The 14255-nt window shown below is 43.8% G+C and overlaps 1 long non-coding RNA gene and 1 other non-coding gene across 2 annotated transcripts; one reads left to right on the forward strand and one right to left on the reverse strand.

Moving 5' to 3' along the window:
* Positions 1–1322: 1322 nt before the first annotated feature.
* LOC130536306 (uncharacterized) lies at positions 1323–5861 on the reverse strand. The gene is made up of 3 exons (XR_008953323.1): positions 5441–5861; positions 2704–2788; positions 1323–1967 (listed from the first exon to the last, which is right to left on the reverse strand). It is a non-coding gene; the product is annotated as an uncharacterized LOC130536306 (long non-coding RNA).
* An 8321-nt stretch (positions 5862–14182) lies between these two features.
* trnar-acg (transfer RNA arginine (anticodon ACG)) lies at positions 14183–14255 on the forward strand. The gene has a single exon. It is a non-coding gene; the product is annotated as a tRNA-Arg (tRNA).

Consider the following 14255-nt stretch of genomic DNA (forward strand, 5'->3'; position numbering starts at 1 on the left):
CCACTACGTGCACAGCATCAGGGCCCCTGTGTCTTTTTTGAGGTGTAAAGGCAGTAGAGAATATGGAGCCACTGCGCTGCAGTCGGGTTTACAACATCGTAAGGGAGGTGTCTTTAAATTTGGAGGGAAAATTTAAGGTTGAAAAGCCAAAACGGTGTCTGAGGTCACCACTTGTGCCGTTGATAATCACTAGGCCAGACAAACACGAGGCCCGTTTACGAGGTGGAGTCTGACTCAAACTGTTGTCATGGGAAATGCCCGCACGGATGACAGAAAAATACGTCTGGTTTGCCGTTCTTTTTTTCCTTTTGTCAAAGTTTTCTTGCCCTTTGGACCGTTCTTTACGGGTCGGCCAGGGTCAGCGAGTCCGCAGACATGCTTGTGTAACAGCACAGCGGCTGTTTTGACCCGTGGAGAGGTGCGAAAACATCTAGAGAGACAGACACAAGGAAAAAGAGACCGACCTTGTTCTGATGAAACACTGCGAGGTTTGCCTGTTCGTGCAAATGTCCCCCTGAGTTATAACTGATTGTGCTGCTGTGCGAGGGTTCGTGTGAGCGTGCACGGCTCTCCGACAACAGCAGCCTGTCATTACCGACCTTGACTGCTGTTTACTGGCGCTTCGTGGCCTGTGGAGGTGCACCTGGGAGGCTGCTCACACCTGTCTGGGCCTGGCCAGGGTCTTAAACTGATTTATAGGCCCTTGATTTGATGCCTTGTCCTGATCGTTCCTGGCAGGCTACTTATTTCCAAGTTGTATAATGTTTTTACACTTGTGAATCAGCCTATAAGAATGTTTTGACCTCCTCTAAAAAAATCTTATATATTGGCAGAACGACAGCATGTAATACCACAGAGTCACCTGTTGGAACATGACACCGTGTGTGTGTGTGTGTGTGTGTGTGTGTGTGTGTGTGTGTTTCTTCATGAGTAATAGCTGATAAGCATCATTGTGTCTTGTCCACACCTCTGACAGTGATGGTGTTTGAACGTGGATGATTTCAAGGACAGAGTGTAAAGTTTATCACTGCTTTTCTACACTCAGATCAACATGCAAAAATATGAAAATAAAACAAATGCAGCTGTTATTTACATATGGTTTAATTTCTTTCCAGGCTCATTTTAAAATCTTTCAGATACCTTTCCTGTGCTTTTAGTTGTTTGTTTGTCCTTTTGAGTATCTTTTATTCTCACACCCGCTGTAGCTTCATAAATGTTCAGCATTACTGCTAAAATAGATAAACAGGGACTGTGGACATTGTACATGCAGAATGGAGATTTTCATATTTACATGAGAGTATTCCAAAGTTCTTATTTATAAAAAAAGTCCCAGAACCAGAGGAAACATAACATGTCATCTCATTTTAAGGGCCTCGGCCAGCAACAATAATCTTACAGGTTCTCTCAGAGGTTCTCTCATGTCTTCTGTGCACAAATAAAGGAAAAATGTGCCATTTTGGGGGGGGTTCACTGTTGCAAAGGGTTAAAGGTCTAGAACATAAGAGAAACCTAAAACTACAGTTTTTTGTGACAAAAGAGTAGATAGTGGAGGCTTTTATTTTTTTAAAGACTGGACTTCCACACATTCTTCTTCGGATGGCTCTTGTCTGTGTTTTTCTTCTCTAGGCCTGATTAGAATAGAAGCTGTTTAATCCCCAGATAGAAGCTGGATTGTTTTCTCGTCTCGCTCTTCATCTTTGTCTTGTTCTTGCTCTATTCCTTCGCTGCCTGCCAGACTTATAATTTGAAAATATAAATAAATCCTGCCCCAGGTCTTACAGCCATATGGGGGGTGCAGCAGGGGGATTGGGAATTGGCATCCACCTTCAGAACGAATCTTCGGATTTAGAGACTGAACAAAATGTTTCTGCAGAACGTCTCCGTCTCACCTCCTCACACAGCTCTCTCTTTATCCATTTAGTCTTTCTGCTGACTCGATTCCTGTTCCGGACATCTGGTTTCGGCCTCTAAAAAGACAAAGGCAGTCCAGAGCTTGAGAGGTGAAAGGTTACTCCTTGCATACACTGAGGTATGCGACACTGCATCCAACCTACAGCCCCCACCGCTGAGGCTTGTGTCTCTAAAAAAAAAAGGCCTACAATGTCGATCTGTGTACCATGTTAAATTAGGTCAGGAGTTGAACTTCCATCTGCAGTTCTCAGAAACTAAATGAGGACGAGGTCTCCGGGGGGTAGCTGGGTGAGAAATTGGCCGGCGAACATGACCTTGCAGAGTTTGGCATTCTTGTTTTCAGGCCACCGTATTCACAGAGGAGAAGGGGAGCGTGAAGCATTTATCCAGATGTTCTTACCAAAAGTTTGATAAAGCATCACTTTCTTTGAACGCTGATGAATAATTACCAACATGCCCATAATTTAGGTCGGAACTGGGGTTCATTCAGGGAATTTTTAGTCATTCTCAGGTATGTGGGAAGGGGGCAACGCCCACATCGCCCGACCGATGCTCAGCATGTGGAGAGTGACGAATGGGACAATATGCTAGTTCATGGACCGGGCTTACAACATTGGTCCTCATCTTAGGAGGCCCAATTAAGACTCAGGATAGGTGTGGATAGCGTTGCTGTTTGAAAAGTTCTGTTTTGAGCTGTACCCCAATGTTTCTTGTCATACCGAAGTCCTGTTGCAGGTGTTTTATACAAGGTTTTACAAAAGAAAAGGTACAATGCAGCTTCGTAGGACTTACCAGCTTCTGCTGACTCTGTCTCATGTGGCTCAGTTCAAAGCTGTCTGGGCAGGGTGAGAAGAATGTATGAGGGTGGATCAGATACCTTGGAGGAGAGGAATTAAAACAAAAAATAGAGGGATGAAAGAAAGAACAATAGAAGAACAGAGAGGGTAGGCTCAGACATGCACAGCATCACACGTGGAGAAACGCTTCCACCCCTGCATTCCTTCTAAATGAAGGCCAAGTGGGAGCATTCGCCTCACGCAGGGGACAATCTGACAGTCTGCTGTGAATTGACAGCAGTTTAAGAAAGACTGAGCGGATGGACGGACTTCAAGTGAAAGGCTAACATCAACTTGCCTCCCCAAACTGCCTCTGGCCAGGTGAGCGAGCCAAAAGAAAAGGAAAAAAACAAGGGACCACAAAAGAAAAAAACATCAAAATGACACAAGAAGACAGCTGCTTTGCAATTTTGCCTCAAACCTGATGGTTTGTGCCTAATCTGCTGTCATAAAGATAGGTGGAAAAGGAGGGAAAGTGAGGAGAGGGAGAGAAAAGAATGCAATCCCGTAGGGCTGTGTTTAAAAAAAAAGAAAGAAAAGAATCATCTTCCATCTGGGTCTCATTGAAGAGAGAAACCTGAGTATCATCTCAGTTATGCAAGACATTAAACCAGCTTAAACCTCCATGTAGACGAATCACCAGAAATAACTTTATATGAGGTGATCATCCAAGTGGTCATGTACTGGCAGGGGATGTGTTTGGAGATAGGTGAGAGATTTATTGCCCTGAGGGTGTGCTTAAGGTCAATAGCAGGAAGTTATAAGTCTTGAAAGTGTGGATGTGGAAACAAGGTCTTATATTTTAGGTCAAGGTTTGATGCTTGTGGGTCAAAGAGAGTGTTTAGGCAGCCATTCAATCCCAGCAGACCTCCTTGTGCTCGCTCTCCTCAGGCATCCTGGTAAAAGGTGGTTTGGGCGGTTCAAGATGGGCTCTCCTTTGGCGGCAGTGGGTTTATTGTTCTGGTGAAAGGTGAGAGGATTGATGCCTATAGGTAGCAGGGTGAAAACCTGTGCGCGGCCCAAATGTCTGGAATACATTATACATGCTTCTCCCCGCCGAAAAAATACCTCAGCCGACAGCATCCCACTCCTCATGCGGTCTTGCCTCATGTTACAGGGGGATCAAGGAATCGCACGCCAACAGGCGATCCAGTAAGGGTTAAAATGGCACCATTTTGGATGCTGTTGGAATGTCGTTTACTTTTGGATGCAAAGGAGCCCTTGCAGAGATAAGAACCTTCTGTTATTAATATTGAAATACAAACACTGAAAGGGGTATAACTGTTCAGCAGAGTGACTCGAGCAGAAGTTTCATATTTCCCAAGAGACCCGGGGGGGCTGTTATTCACAATTCTGTGCCGTGATTTAGGCATTCCTGGCCAAACTATTTAAGATTTAGGGAAAACAAGAGTCCAGACTATCAGATGAAATCTATGTTTTTCATCCTTTTTTTTTAGGAAAAAAAGAGAATCTCATGTCAACACGTTTTGGATCCTTGATTGTGAGTTTTATTTGCTCGTACAAGTACACCCACTGCAGGCGTATCGAGTGATGGTTAAATTCCTACTCAACCTGACTTCCAATTTGTGTTGAACAATTAAATACAAGATTTGACTTGTGAAATGGTGATTAGAGATTTTGGAGGTACAGGCATGTTTTTGAACTTCACATAGCCAGACTTGCCCCCCCCCTTGCTTCCACATCTCTCTTGGGAGGTAGGATTTCTGTCTCCAGGTTCACCAGGCAGACATGATTCTTCTTTTCATCTTCCTGCCTCACACATAAAAATCAAATTGGCACCAATTCTAAGGTAATACTTATGCTGCGAAGATGCGTGACTTCAAACTACTACCTTTAATACAGGTAACCATGAGCTTTCAGGGGAAGTAGCTTTATATCCTATTTTATTGGTGGGGGTGGTTCTGTATAAGAGTACAGAACTGCTGAAGGGATCAGGAATCAGTTTCCATTTTTTCTGACATTCCTGGAATCCTTCTTGTTTTTGCATGAGCCCTTCATCCAAATCCAGAATAGCTACATCATTGCCTCATTTCCAAAACAGATATTGTGGCAGCACATCTAAAAGTATCTGGGTTTGAGACGACCCCCACAGTGGGAGAAGTGAGCTGGGCCTTCAGCAGTTTTTCACTCTACCTTTGTTTTCTTTATTGTCATTAAATGCATGGGCAGCCAGCTCGACACGGGCTGGAATTAATGATGCTGTCCTGTATCTCCAAACTGCATTTACAAGAGCGTGCTGGCTGGGACACACACTCACACACACAAACACACACACACTTGAGCCTGAACTTCATGTCTGCATTGCATAGGTTAATTCTAATCCAAACACCCTCTCAGTGGTTCAATCAGTGCTCATATCGAGTGCCAATCCATTCTTTAAACATGGGGCCCACTGGGATCTAAAAGCTACCCGCCTCTTTTGATTTATTATTGTAGGAGACTTTGAGGCAATCCCCCCCCCCCACACACACACACACACTCACACAGACAATCAAACATATACAATAACCGCAGTCCTAAATGCAGCTGCACATACGCCATGTCAAAGGGGGTCTCAAATGAATTGGTCAATTGTTAGTAATCATGAGATCTATATTTTCCACAAAGCGCCTGAAATCTGGCTCGCATTAAGTTGTCCAGGAGCAAAACGAGCCCCAAGTTGTGAGACCTACCTTAAAATGGTTGTCCTGGAAGTCTTTCAGGCAGCAAGACAAAAGCCTCTTCTGTTGCTGGAGCAGGCTCATTTTGAATTGACCGCACCGTGTTTGGGAGACCAATCTGAAGAGCATCCAGATGTCTGAAGACGCATGTCAGAGACCGTCGGCTGTGGGCATTGGCTTATTATTACGTAGCTTTGGAAATTGCTCTGTTATTAAAGCTGCAGGCTTCATTTGGGCTCCAACAGAATTCCATGTTTTTATGACAACGGGACAGTGTGTCTGAGTACATCAGAAGAACAATGGAGGATGTTGTTGAGCCCTGCCAGTTAACCAAGTCCCACTCACAGACGGAAATTAAAAGGTGACCAACAATTTCAGCCTGTCAGAGGTTTACATTCAGGTCAATGGAAGTGCATCAGAACATTGTGTAGCATTGTTTCCCCATTTGTTTCCCTGTAACCGCTAATGACCACATTATGTGTGCGGCCTGGATCTCCCATCTCCTGCATTCTTCTCCAGTGTCATGTTGCAGGATCTGTCTCAGCAGGACGCCCATTGGGTCTCCTAACAGGCTTTTAATTGATTATAATTGCCTCTGTGTTTCCGCTTAATGAGCCGTGCATTCAGCGTGCTCTTTGCTCACCAGCAGAAGCAATGGAATCATATCGAACACGTGCGAATTTGAGAAAGATTGTCCGACAAACTGGACATACCAGACCACAAGCCGTGCACCGGTTTTGTGTGTCGGTGGTGTTACGTGACTGTTCATAACAGATGGAGTGTTCTGCATTGACAGGCCATGCTTCGGGCAGGCATATCAAGCAGTGTTATGAAATGAGTCACTGACACTGACGGTTTTACCTCACCTAGCTAACAGAATACACATGCTTTAATACATTTTGACATCATTTGAATGCCTTTGGAAATGAAAATATTAGATTTGAGCACATTTACATATTACTGAAGAGGCCTATTCAAGCTCCCCAAGATTCTCGTTTCCTCCTGGAACACTGTGTTATTTTATATTTCCATTCAGCTGAAAAAATGTTTTAGCGAACATTTCAAAACACGGAACACATCCAATGTGACAAGTTATCGTGAGGAGGCCTCGTTTCGACATACGTCAAACGGTTGGGAAATGCAATTGTGGGCGATTGCTGTAGACATATAAACAAATCCCCCCATTGCATTTGTTCCACAGAACATTGTGTTCTGTGTCCGTCTGGGCGAGGGTTCCTTTGCTATCTGTTCTGGATCTGCACAGATGGTGTTTGGCCAGTGCCTAAACCAGCATCCTGGAAAGGCTTTCCAAATTCAAACAAATGTAGAGACTGTACCAATGTGACATCTGGGCTCCCCATCATGTACACCTACAACAACAATGTGACAATATGCTGATGTTATACAGTAAAAACATCAGAACCAAGTAACGGTTGTGTTGAATACACATTCACTTACTGGAAAAATTGAGCAAAACCACTGAAGTGGCAAATGAAGCAACCTAAATATGCTTAATAACAAGAGTCTGAGTAGAAAATTGGGCCAGGTTTACTCTTTGCCTACTTTTAACCTGATGTCAGCACTTTATTAAGAGTCTTTAACCTCCCTGTTCCACCTTCTCAGCCCCAGCTGCCCAGGTATCACTCAACGAATCCTGGCTTTATCCCTCGTTTTCAATTAGGCATTATTGCCATCGTGGAATGTCTGGTATGTCCTCTCCATCCACACACAACAGACAATCAACAATGAAAGTACATGTCTCGGCTTGTACTGATGGTTTTCTGCAGCAGGGTGAATTCCAGCTGCAGGTCTGGCACTGATACACGGAGACGTGGTCGGATAAGGTTTTACCAGGCGTTTATCTCAAGACCTTTCCGAGGCCCCTCAAGCAGGTGGAGCCTGGAATCTCAGTGGCCCTTACAGATTTCACCTTTGGTTGCGGTCACAAGCCGACCAAGAGACAGTTCCTTTGCAACAGGTGACACAAGGAATCAAAGAAAAGATGCATTCTCGTCTGGTAGCTCCAAGTTTTTCTGCTGAGTAGATGTGGAAGTGGCCCTGCCTAGGGGCAAAACCTTATCCAGCTGCTGACTTCTGAGAGTGTGCGTCAGAATCCACGAATATCTGATAGTGAGGAACTCTCCCTGCATCTCCAGTCAGCACTCTTTTTTTCTCCATACAATCTCACATATTTAAGTTTTATTCAATAGAAATGATGGATGATGTGTATGAAATTCTCCTTCACTTTATGGACTTTTACCTCCAAAACACCAACTCTTGGGGGAATAGGTGGAGGTTCTCTTACATTTTAACTGTCTCCTGGGAAGCATAAAAAGAGGCCCAGCATGCGTCGCACATACTGACTCACAGTTTTATTGTCCAAATAATATTGCTAAACAAATATGTAAACGGCTTTATGGTCATTGTCCCGTTTTAAGAAAAGGAAACTTCTGTTTGCTGGTTTTTTTAGTCATCTGGTGCAGGGAGAGTGGAATGGGTTTAAAATTTCCTTTCTGAAACTGCTGGAAAGATGCAAATGCAGAGAAAAAGACACAAATATGCAAGCAAACATTAACAACCATAAACAATTGGACAACATAAATGTATCAATTAGAGTGAGAGTGGCAACGGAAAAGGAATACTTTGGGAAGATAAATACTGTAAACCCTAATCAGAGACGTTGCGGTTTGTGTTTCAAGCTTTCTCTGCTTGAGCGTTTGTTAGCGCACATGTGTCTGTCGTTGCGTCCTCACAGCACCCCAGATGCTTTGGGAGGCGCTTGATGTCTCTAAACAGATCCACTTCAATGGCATAAAGCTAGCCTGTCATTAGGGAGGGTGGCATCGGCATGCTGTTTAACCATTAGCAAAGAGTGGAGCTACAGCAAGAGCTGCTGCCAACAACAGCACTCCTGCACCAAGAGGACAGAGAGTAAGAGTTGCTCCACCTTATGGATATGATGTGTGTACAGCGAATTCTACACCCGTTTGGCATGGGAGGTTTGACGCGTACCCCACAAAAATCGGTCAAACCGTAATTTTTTGGGTTTTTTTTGTGTCTCTGACCATTTTTGAGCTAAAACCGCACACCACACTGACTGACAGCCCACTAGTACCCGGTTCTGCAGCAGCTATTCGACATGTTTCGGGGTTGTGGGCTACATCGCGAATAAGGACAAACGTACTTGTGACGCAGGCTGGCCTGGGCAGCCATTGAGTCGGTGCCTCCGAATTACAGAGTGCGGCTGAAGGCGCATTGCTGCAGCTAAACCACCTCATTAGATCGCGGTGACTGCATCAAGCCAGCAGTTCCCCCCTCACACGTACAGAGAGGCCGCATCAGACATGGTGATTAACTGTCAAGTAAACACGTCCATCTCCAAGCTCTCAGGTCTCCCACAGATGGCATCACACGTCTCTGCAATGAGCAGGGAAGGCATTCCTAATAAGGATAAAACAGGAACGCAAGACCCAAAAATTTACTCAGCATTGTCCAGAAAAATGACATAATTGTTCTTCTGAGTACAACGCTGCTTCATGTATTTCCAGCCACTAATTCCAATAATCGAAGTCTTCCTTTGTTAAGTAGACGGGAATGCTGTTTTTGACTGATCTCACCAATTACCTTGGAACTCGAAAAAACAACAGAACCGCAGCTATGTAAACTTTTCGGGAGACATTTTTCTCCAAAGCTAATGATAAGTAAGATAGACTCACAACTTCCAAGGCAAATATGCATGACTGTATAATGTCGTTTAACAAATTTCCTCCTTTGGAAAAAGGGGTGGGGGTTTAGTTTTTTTCCTTCCATCATTGTGTCTTGGCCAACAAAGCAAAAAAACAGCATTGAGGGGAAAAATGTGCAAGCTAGGGATTAATTAATGCAATATCTGCAGCAAAGCAAGGCTAATTTGCTGCACACTTCATTTGGTTTTATTAGCCCTTGTCTTGTGGGTTGTTATTACAACATTTACCCCTGTCTAGTGATTTTTATTTCAGTAAATCTTTATAGTCAGTGGTTTTGATTTTATTTAACACAATCTTCAGAAATGTTTACAGTTCTTGGTGGAGAAGAAAATAAAAAAGAATGAGTGTAAAAGTCCAGGAGTGTGTTTTTCATTTGTTAGCTTTCCTGTCAATGCAGCCCCCTCAAAGCTATATTTAATCTCATCTGCAGAATCGTATTTAGCCTGTCTTGCCAGGGTGTTTTCAGGTCACATTTAGTTGAGGGATGCTGCACAGAGAAGAGACAATTTTGCCGCTGGCGAGAAAAACACCTACATGTTGCTTTTGAGATGCGACTCAGCATTTCTTGGATGACTGTAGACACTGTCTGGATGAGCAGCTGGCCAGATTGTCTGGGGATGGAGGGGAGAAGAGATAGCAAATAGAGGAATGGAGGAAGATAAATGGACATTCAGAAGAAGGATGGGAATGTTGAGCAGGGAAGGGAGAGGAAGGAAAGCTGGATAGAGGTGACAAAACGTGTTCATTCGGTAGATCCAGAAGCTGCGATGAGAGGCCTCAGTGTGGGAAAGCAGGGGAGGAGGGTCATAAATTTCACTGGGCTTGTCTGTCCCGGCTGCGTGGTTTCACGCTGGGTTTGTTCAGGTGGCCCTCTCCATCAGCGTTGCACCACTGCCGCCACCGCCGAACCCTGCTCAGCGAGCAACAAAAGCTCCTGCGAAAAAGAAATCCTTCGGGGGGAAGAAAAGAAGCACTTCGTGGTTTTATGGCTTCCTCGTCTCTACATGGCCTAAAAATCATGACCTGTGAGGAGGTTTGGGAGAGTTATGGGCTTGAACTTTGTACTATACAGTGAACTTGTTTCACCTTGGTTGCTATTTTCACTGTTATTAGAAAAGCATTTGTTTCCTGGTTGCAGATGTGAGCTTTGGACCAGCGCCACGCATCTAGACTGATTTACAGTTGTGCATCAATCCTGGTGAGATCTGCGCTTGTCAACATTGTTTTATATTTACTCTGTCACTCTTAGAAAGTCAATAGGATGCAGCAGATTTCCACGTCACGATGGTGACCAGCTTCCTCCTACTGGGCCCTGTAAACACTGGGGACTGAGATGCAACGTAGCTTGTTGGAGCTAACAAAAGTAGAAGAATTTTCCATGATGCTTTTCTACCTATTGGTGCACTTAGTTTGTGAAAACTATTTCCCATGTAGACATTGTAATGTTGTTATGAGGCGTAGTAGAAATTGACATGGATGACAATCGTGTGGATGTAGCGGCAACAAAATAAACTACAGGAAATAAAGAGCGAAGGAGGTGGAGGGATCACGTCTGCTATAACATACATTTAAATGTAAATTTTTATTTATGGATGACTTTAGTGGACAGTTGGTGATGTGTACCCTGATCTTAGCCTGATCTTACCCTGATCCTAGCCTGATCTTAGCCTGATCTTACCCTAAACTAAAGTCAGGTCTCCCCTTCAACTTCAAACCAAATCTTAACTCTTAATCAGTCCAATGAACTTATGAGGACTTGACAAAATGTCCTCACCTTCAATAAATGTCCTCATTTTGCACTTAAAATGGGCTTGTCCTTACTAAATAGCATGCAAAAGAACACAAACCCACACACACACACACACACACATTTTTAAGTTTTCTATCATTTGTGAGGACTCTCGATGACTAATGTATTCCCCGAATGAATGAATTTGTTTTTTGTGAGCGTGTCTCGGTTGACATTATAATTTTGCCATTGAATAATAGTCCTAATGTTTTGATAAGATTAAATAGGGTCCTTCAAAGTTCAAGGCTTAATATATAACATTTTTCTCATGGGAAAAAAAACCCCATTTCATTTCTTAAAACGCTCTTAAGGTTTGTTTATACTCCTGCTTCCACATCATCATTCTAAAAGTTGCACTTGTACATTGAAATAGAAAAAGAAAACAAATTACAGGAATAAAAACTGACATCATTTCAAAAAAAAAATCCAAAACATTTGTCATGGTGCAGAAAATCCTTTTGAAAGTTCTCACAAACTCCACACTTAGTTTGGATTTAACATTCTGCAAATACCACACTGTACCACAAACCACAATGTAAGAATTGTCCTTCAAATTGCTTTTGAAGTTTGGGAATAGCTGTCTTTAAATAAAGATGAACAACGTGAGGACTCCTCAAACTACAAAAACATCTTGATCTCCCTCCGCTCATTAGCAGCGCCGTCAGAATAAGCCCCGCATCCATCACCGGCACTCAGGCCAAATTCTAAAGTCAAATTCATTTTTCCCAGCGAGGGTTTCTGTTATATTATGAAGCTGTTTTCCTATTGATGGCTACTACGCAGAGTCTGGCTGCACCTGAATCCTGCTGTGGTGGAGCCCATTCTGAACATTTCTGCTTCAATTTAAGAGCAGATGGGGGTCACAAACTTTTAGCATCATTTCTCATTTATCAGCCAGTAAAATGTTTACCTGTAGTATTACCTGATTCTGTAAATCTGATAAAGCTTAGCACGCTATTTTTATACTTTCTATAATGTTCTTGGTCCTTAACAGTGGTATTCAAACAACAATCCTTGAGTCTCATGTAGCTGGAGGGTCCACTGAGTTCAAGCAGGGATTTTTCAGCACACACCACTGGAGCCAGAAAGTGGCCTCTTCATGGCCGAGGTCCAGAGATGCTGGCCTAGTGGGCAGACTGACAGTGGGAGACATTACAGAGAACAAGGGGAGAGAAGGGAACGGAAAATGAAGAAAACAGACGATGCACATTTCAAACCCACACATAAACACGGAATAAAAAGCATTCGGTGCTGCGGTTCGACACATAACAGGACTGCATGTGAATTCTGCGCACACGCGAGGTTCCCATGTAAAATGCATGAAACACACAACAAAACTTGCCAGAAAATATGAGCAGAGCCCCACATGCTTTTCCACTTTGTCTCACGTGCTGGAGAAAGAGCGAACCACTGGGCCGTTCGACAGAGCCCATTTTTCGCTTTCCCCGTGGTCGTGGGTGTGTGACTGGGGACTCAGCTTTGCAGTCTTTTGAAGGGAGGTCACAGTTCTGCTGAATCCAAAACATTTGAAGTATCTGAGGCCCCCGTCCCTGTTCCACATTAAAGGAATAGCCCGTTCATCTCGACCCGTTGCAGCGCACGAAGGATCCTGGGATCACGTTTGCTTAAACTGGGTCAAACTCTGCAGCTCTCAGTCTCATTATGTAATTTACTCAACTGTTTCCCTCCGTGTTTGCTAAGGTAAGATCAGAGCCGACGCCACATTTGAGGGACGAACGTAAATACACTGTGGTCTCCCGGGAAATACTACACATATCATCATGTCTGAGGGCCTGTTGAAGCAGGCAGATGTAGGAAGAGCATACCATGTTACTCAGAGGTGGTCTTTATGACACATGTCCGTCTAAGCCTCCATTGGCTATGGAGAAGTCTGGGAGGACGCTTTCTTAGAAGCTTCTGTCGCTGCTGCAGTCAGTGATCAATTTCCATTTCTAGTGTCACGACCGTGGTGAGCTAGAAATACTGACTGCTTATGGCCTTTTTTTGCCTGTGAAAGTCTTAATCTTGGGACGGCCGCTGAGCTCGCGTTACCTTTAGCATGGTAAAAAGAGTGTTCTGTGAGCTGAAGCGAGCCCGATTCGAAACAGACCCTCTCCATTTTGAGTCTGGTCCACTTAATGTAATTGAATTTGACTGTAGAGTTTTTCTTCAGCACCAACTCCCTGGCTGCTACATCACTCACATCTCATTCAAATGGAGAAAAAAGTAAATTCCTCCGCTGGCTCTTCCTCAGTAGACCCATAATATCTGTTTCAAAGTCGCGTGGAAAAAGTACACAGGGGTGCAAACTTACATTCATATACACACGAGTACATTCGTCTTTACGAAGACCAATAAACATTGAGGCCAGGTGCCCTTGAGATGAGTGCTCCGGTTTAATGGGGACCAGTTCAGAACTAGGCCAGAAACTCTCAGCCTCGTGCACGTTTCCCTTCCTCTGGTGAGCAGCTTTTGTTTGTGCTATTATGTGACCTTTAAAACTCAAAGATGGGCCAATCATTTTCCACATCAGTTCCTTTAATATGCAACAGAGTATTATTATTTCTTTAGACATGCTCGTGGTGGGACCATTAGGGAAATAATGCTGGTTGGTCAGCCCGCAGCTTTGGCCTGGACTGACTGGATCAAGTTCTACAGGGGTAATGAGTGCACAAATTGATGGAGGCAAATTCCACCTATGTATTCAGACAATGATTTCTCATAGCTGCGCCTCCGTCCTTTTTATGCAGTGCCACACCACAGCGAGGCTGACAATTTTGGATGCAGAGAAATGTCTCCAAATTACTGGTTATCTCGCCAATAAATTCAAAGCAGAGATCAAACTTTTCTATTGGTGGTTCAGCCTATGATCAAAAGCCTTTGTGTTTATCACCACTGGGCCTGTTTGGGATGGAAAATGACCATTTACTGCAGCTGCCATGACCATGGAACTGGAATGGGAGCAATGCCTTATTATTATATCATGTAATTTCTTACCCTTAAGATGCTGTTGCTTCGTGACCCTCCAAAGGAGAGTACATGTAAAATTACACCATATTTAAAATGTCCTGTTAAAGACATGGCTCTAAGTGTGTTAGGGCACAGTAGTTATTGCACAAAGCATGCCTGCTAACCAAAAATGTTGAACTTGGTGTACATTAACAATGCGTGCCTCACAAATCCAGGACTCAGTTCATGCATGATTCGACAGCTTCCAAAGGGCCAGTGGCGCAATGGACAACGCGTCTGACTACGGATCAGAAGATTCTAGGTTCGACTCCTGGCTGGCTCG

The sequence above is a fragment of the Takifugu flavidus genome, chromosome 13, assembly GCF_003711565.1.
Source record: "Takifugu flavidus isolate HTHZ2018 chromosome 13, ASM371156v2, whole genome shotgun sequence".
In the NCBI taxonomy this organism is placed as follows: domain Eukaryota; kingdom Metazoa; phylum Chordata; class Actinopteri; order Tetraodontiformes; family Tetraodontidae; genus Takifugu; species Takifugu flavidus.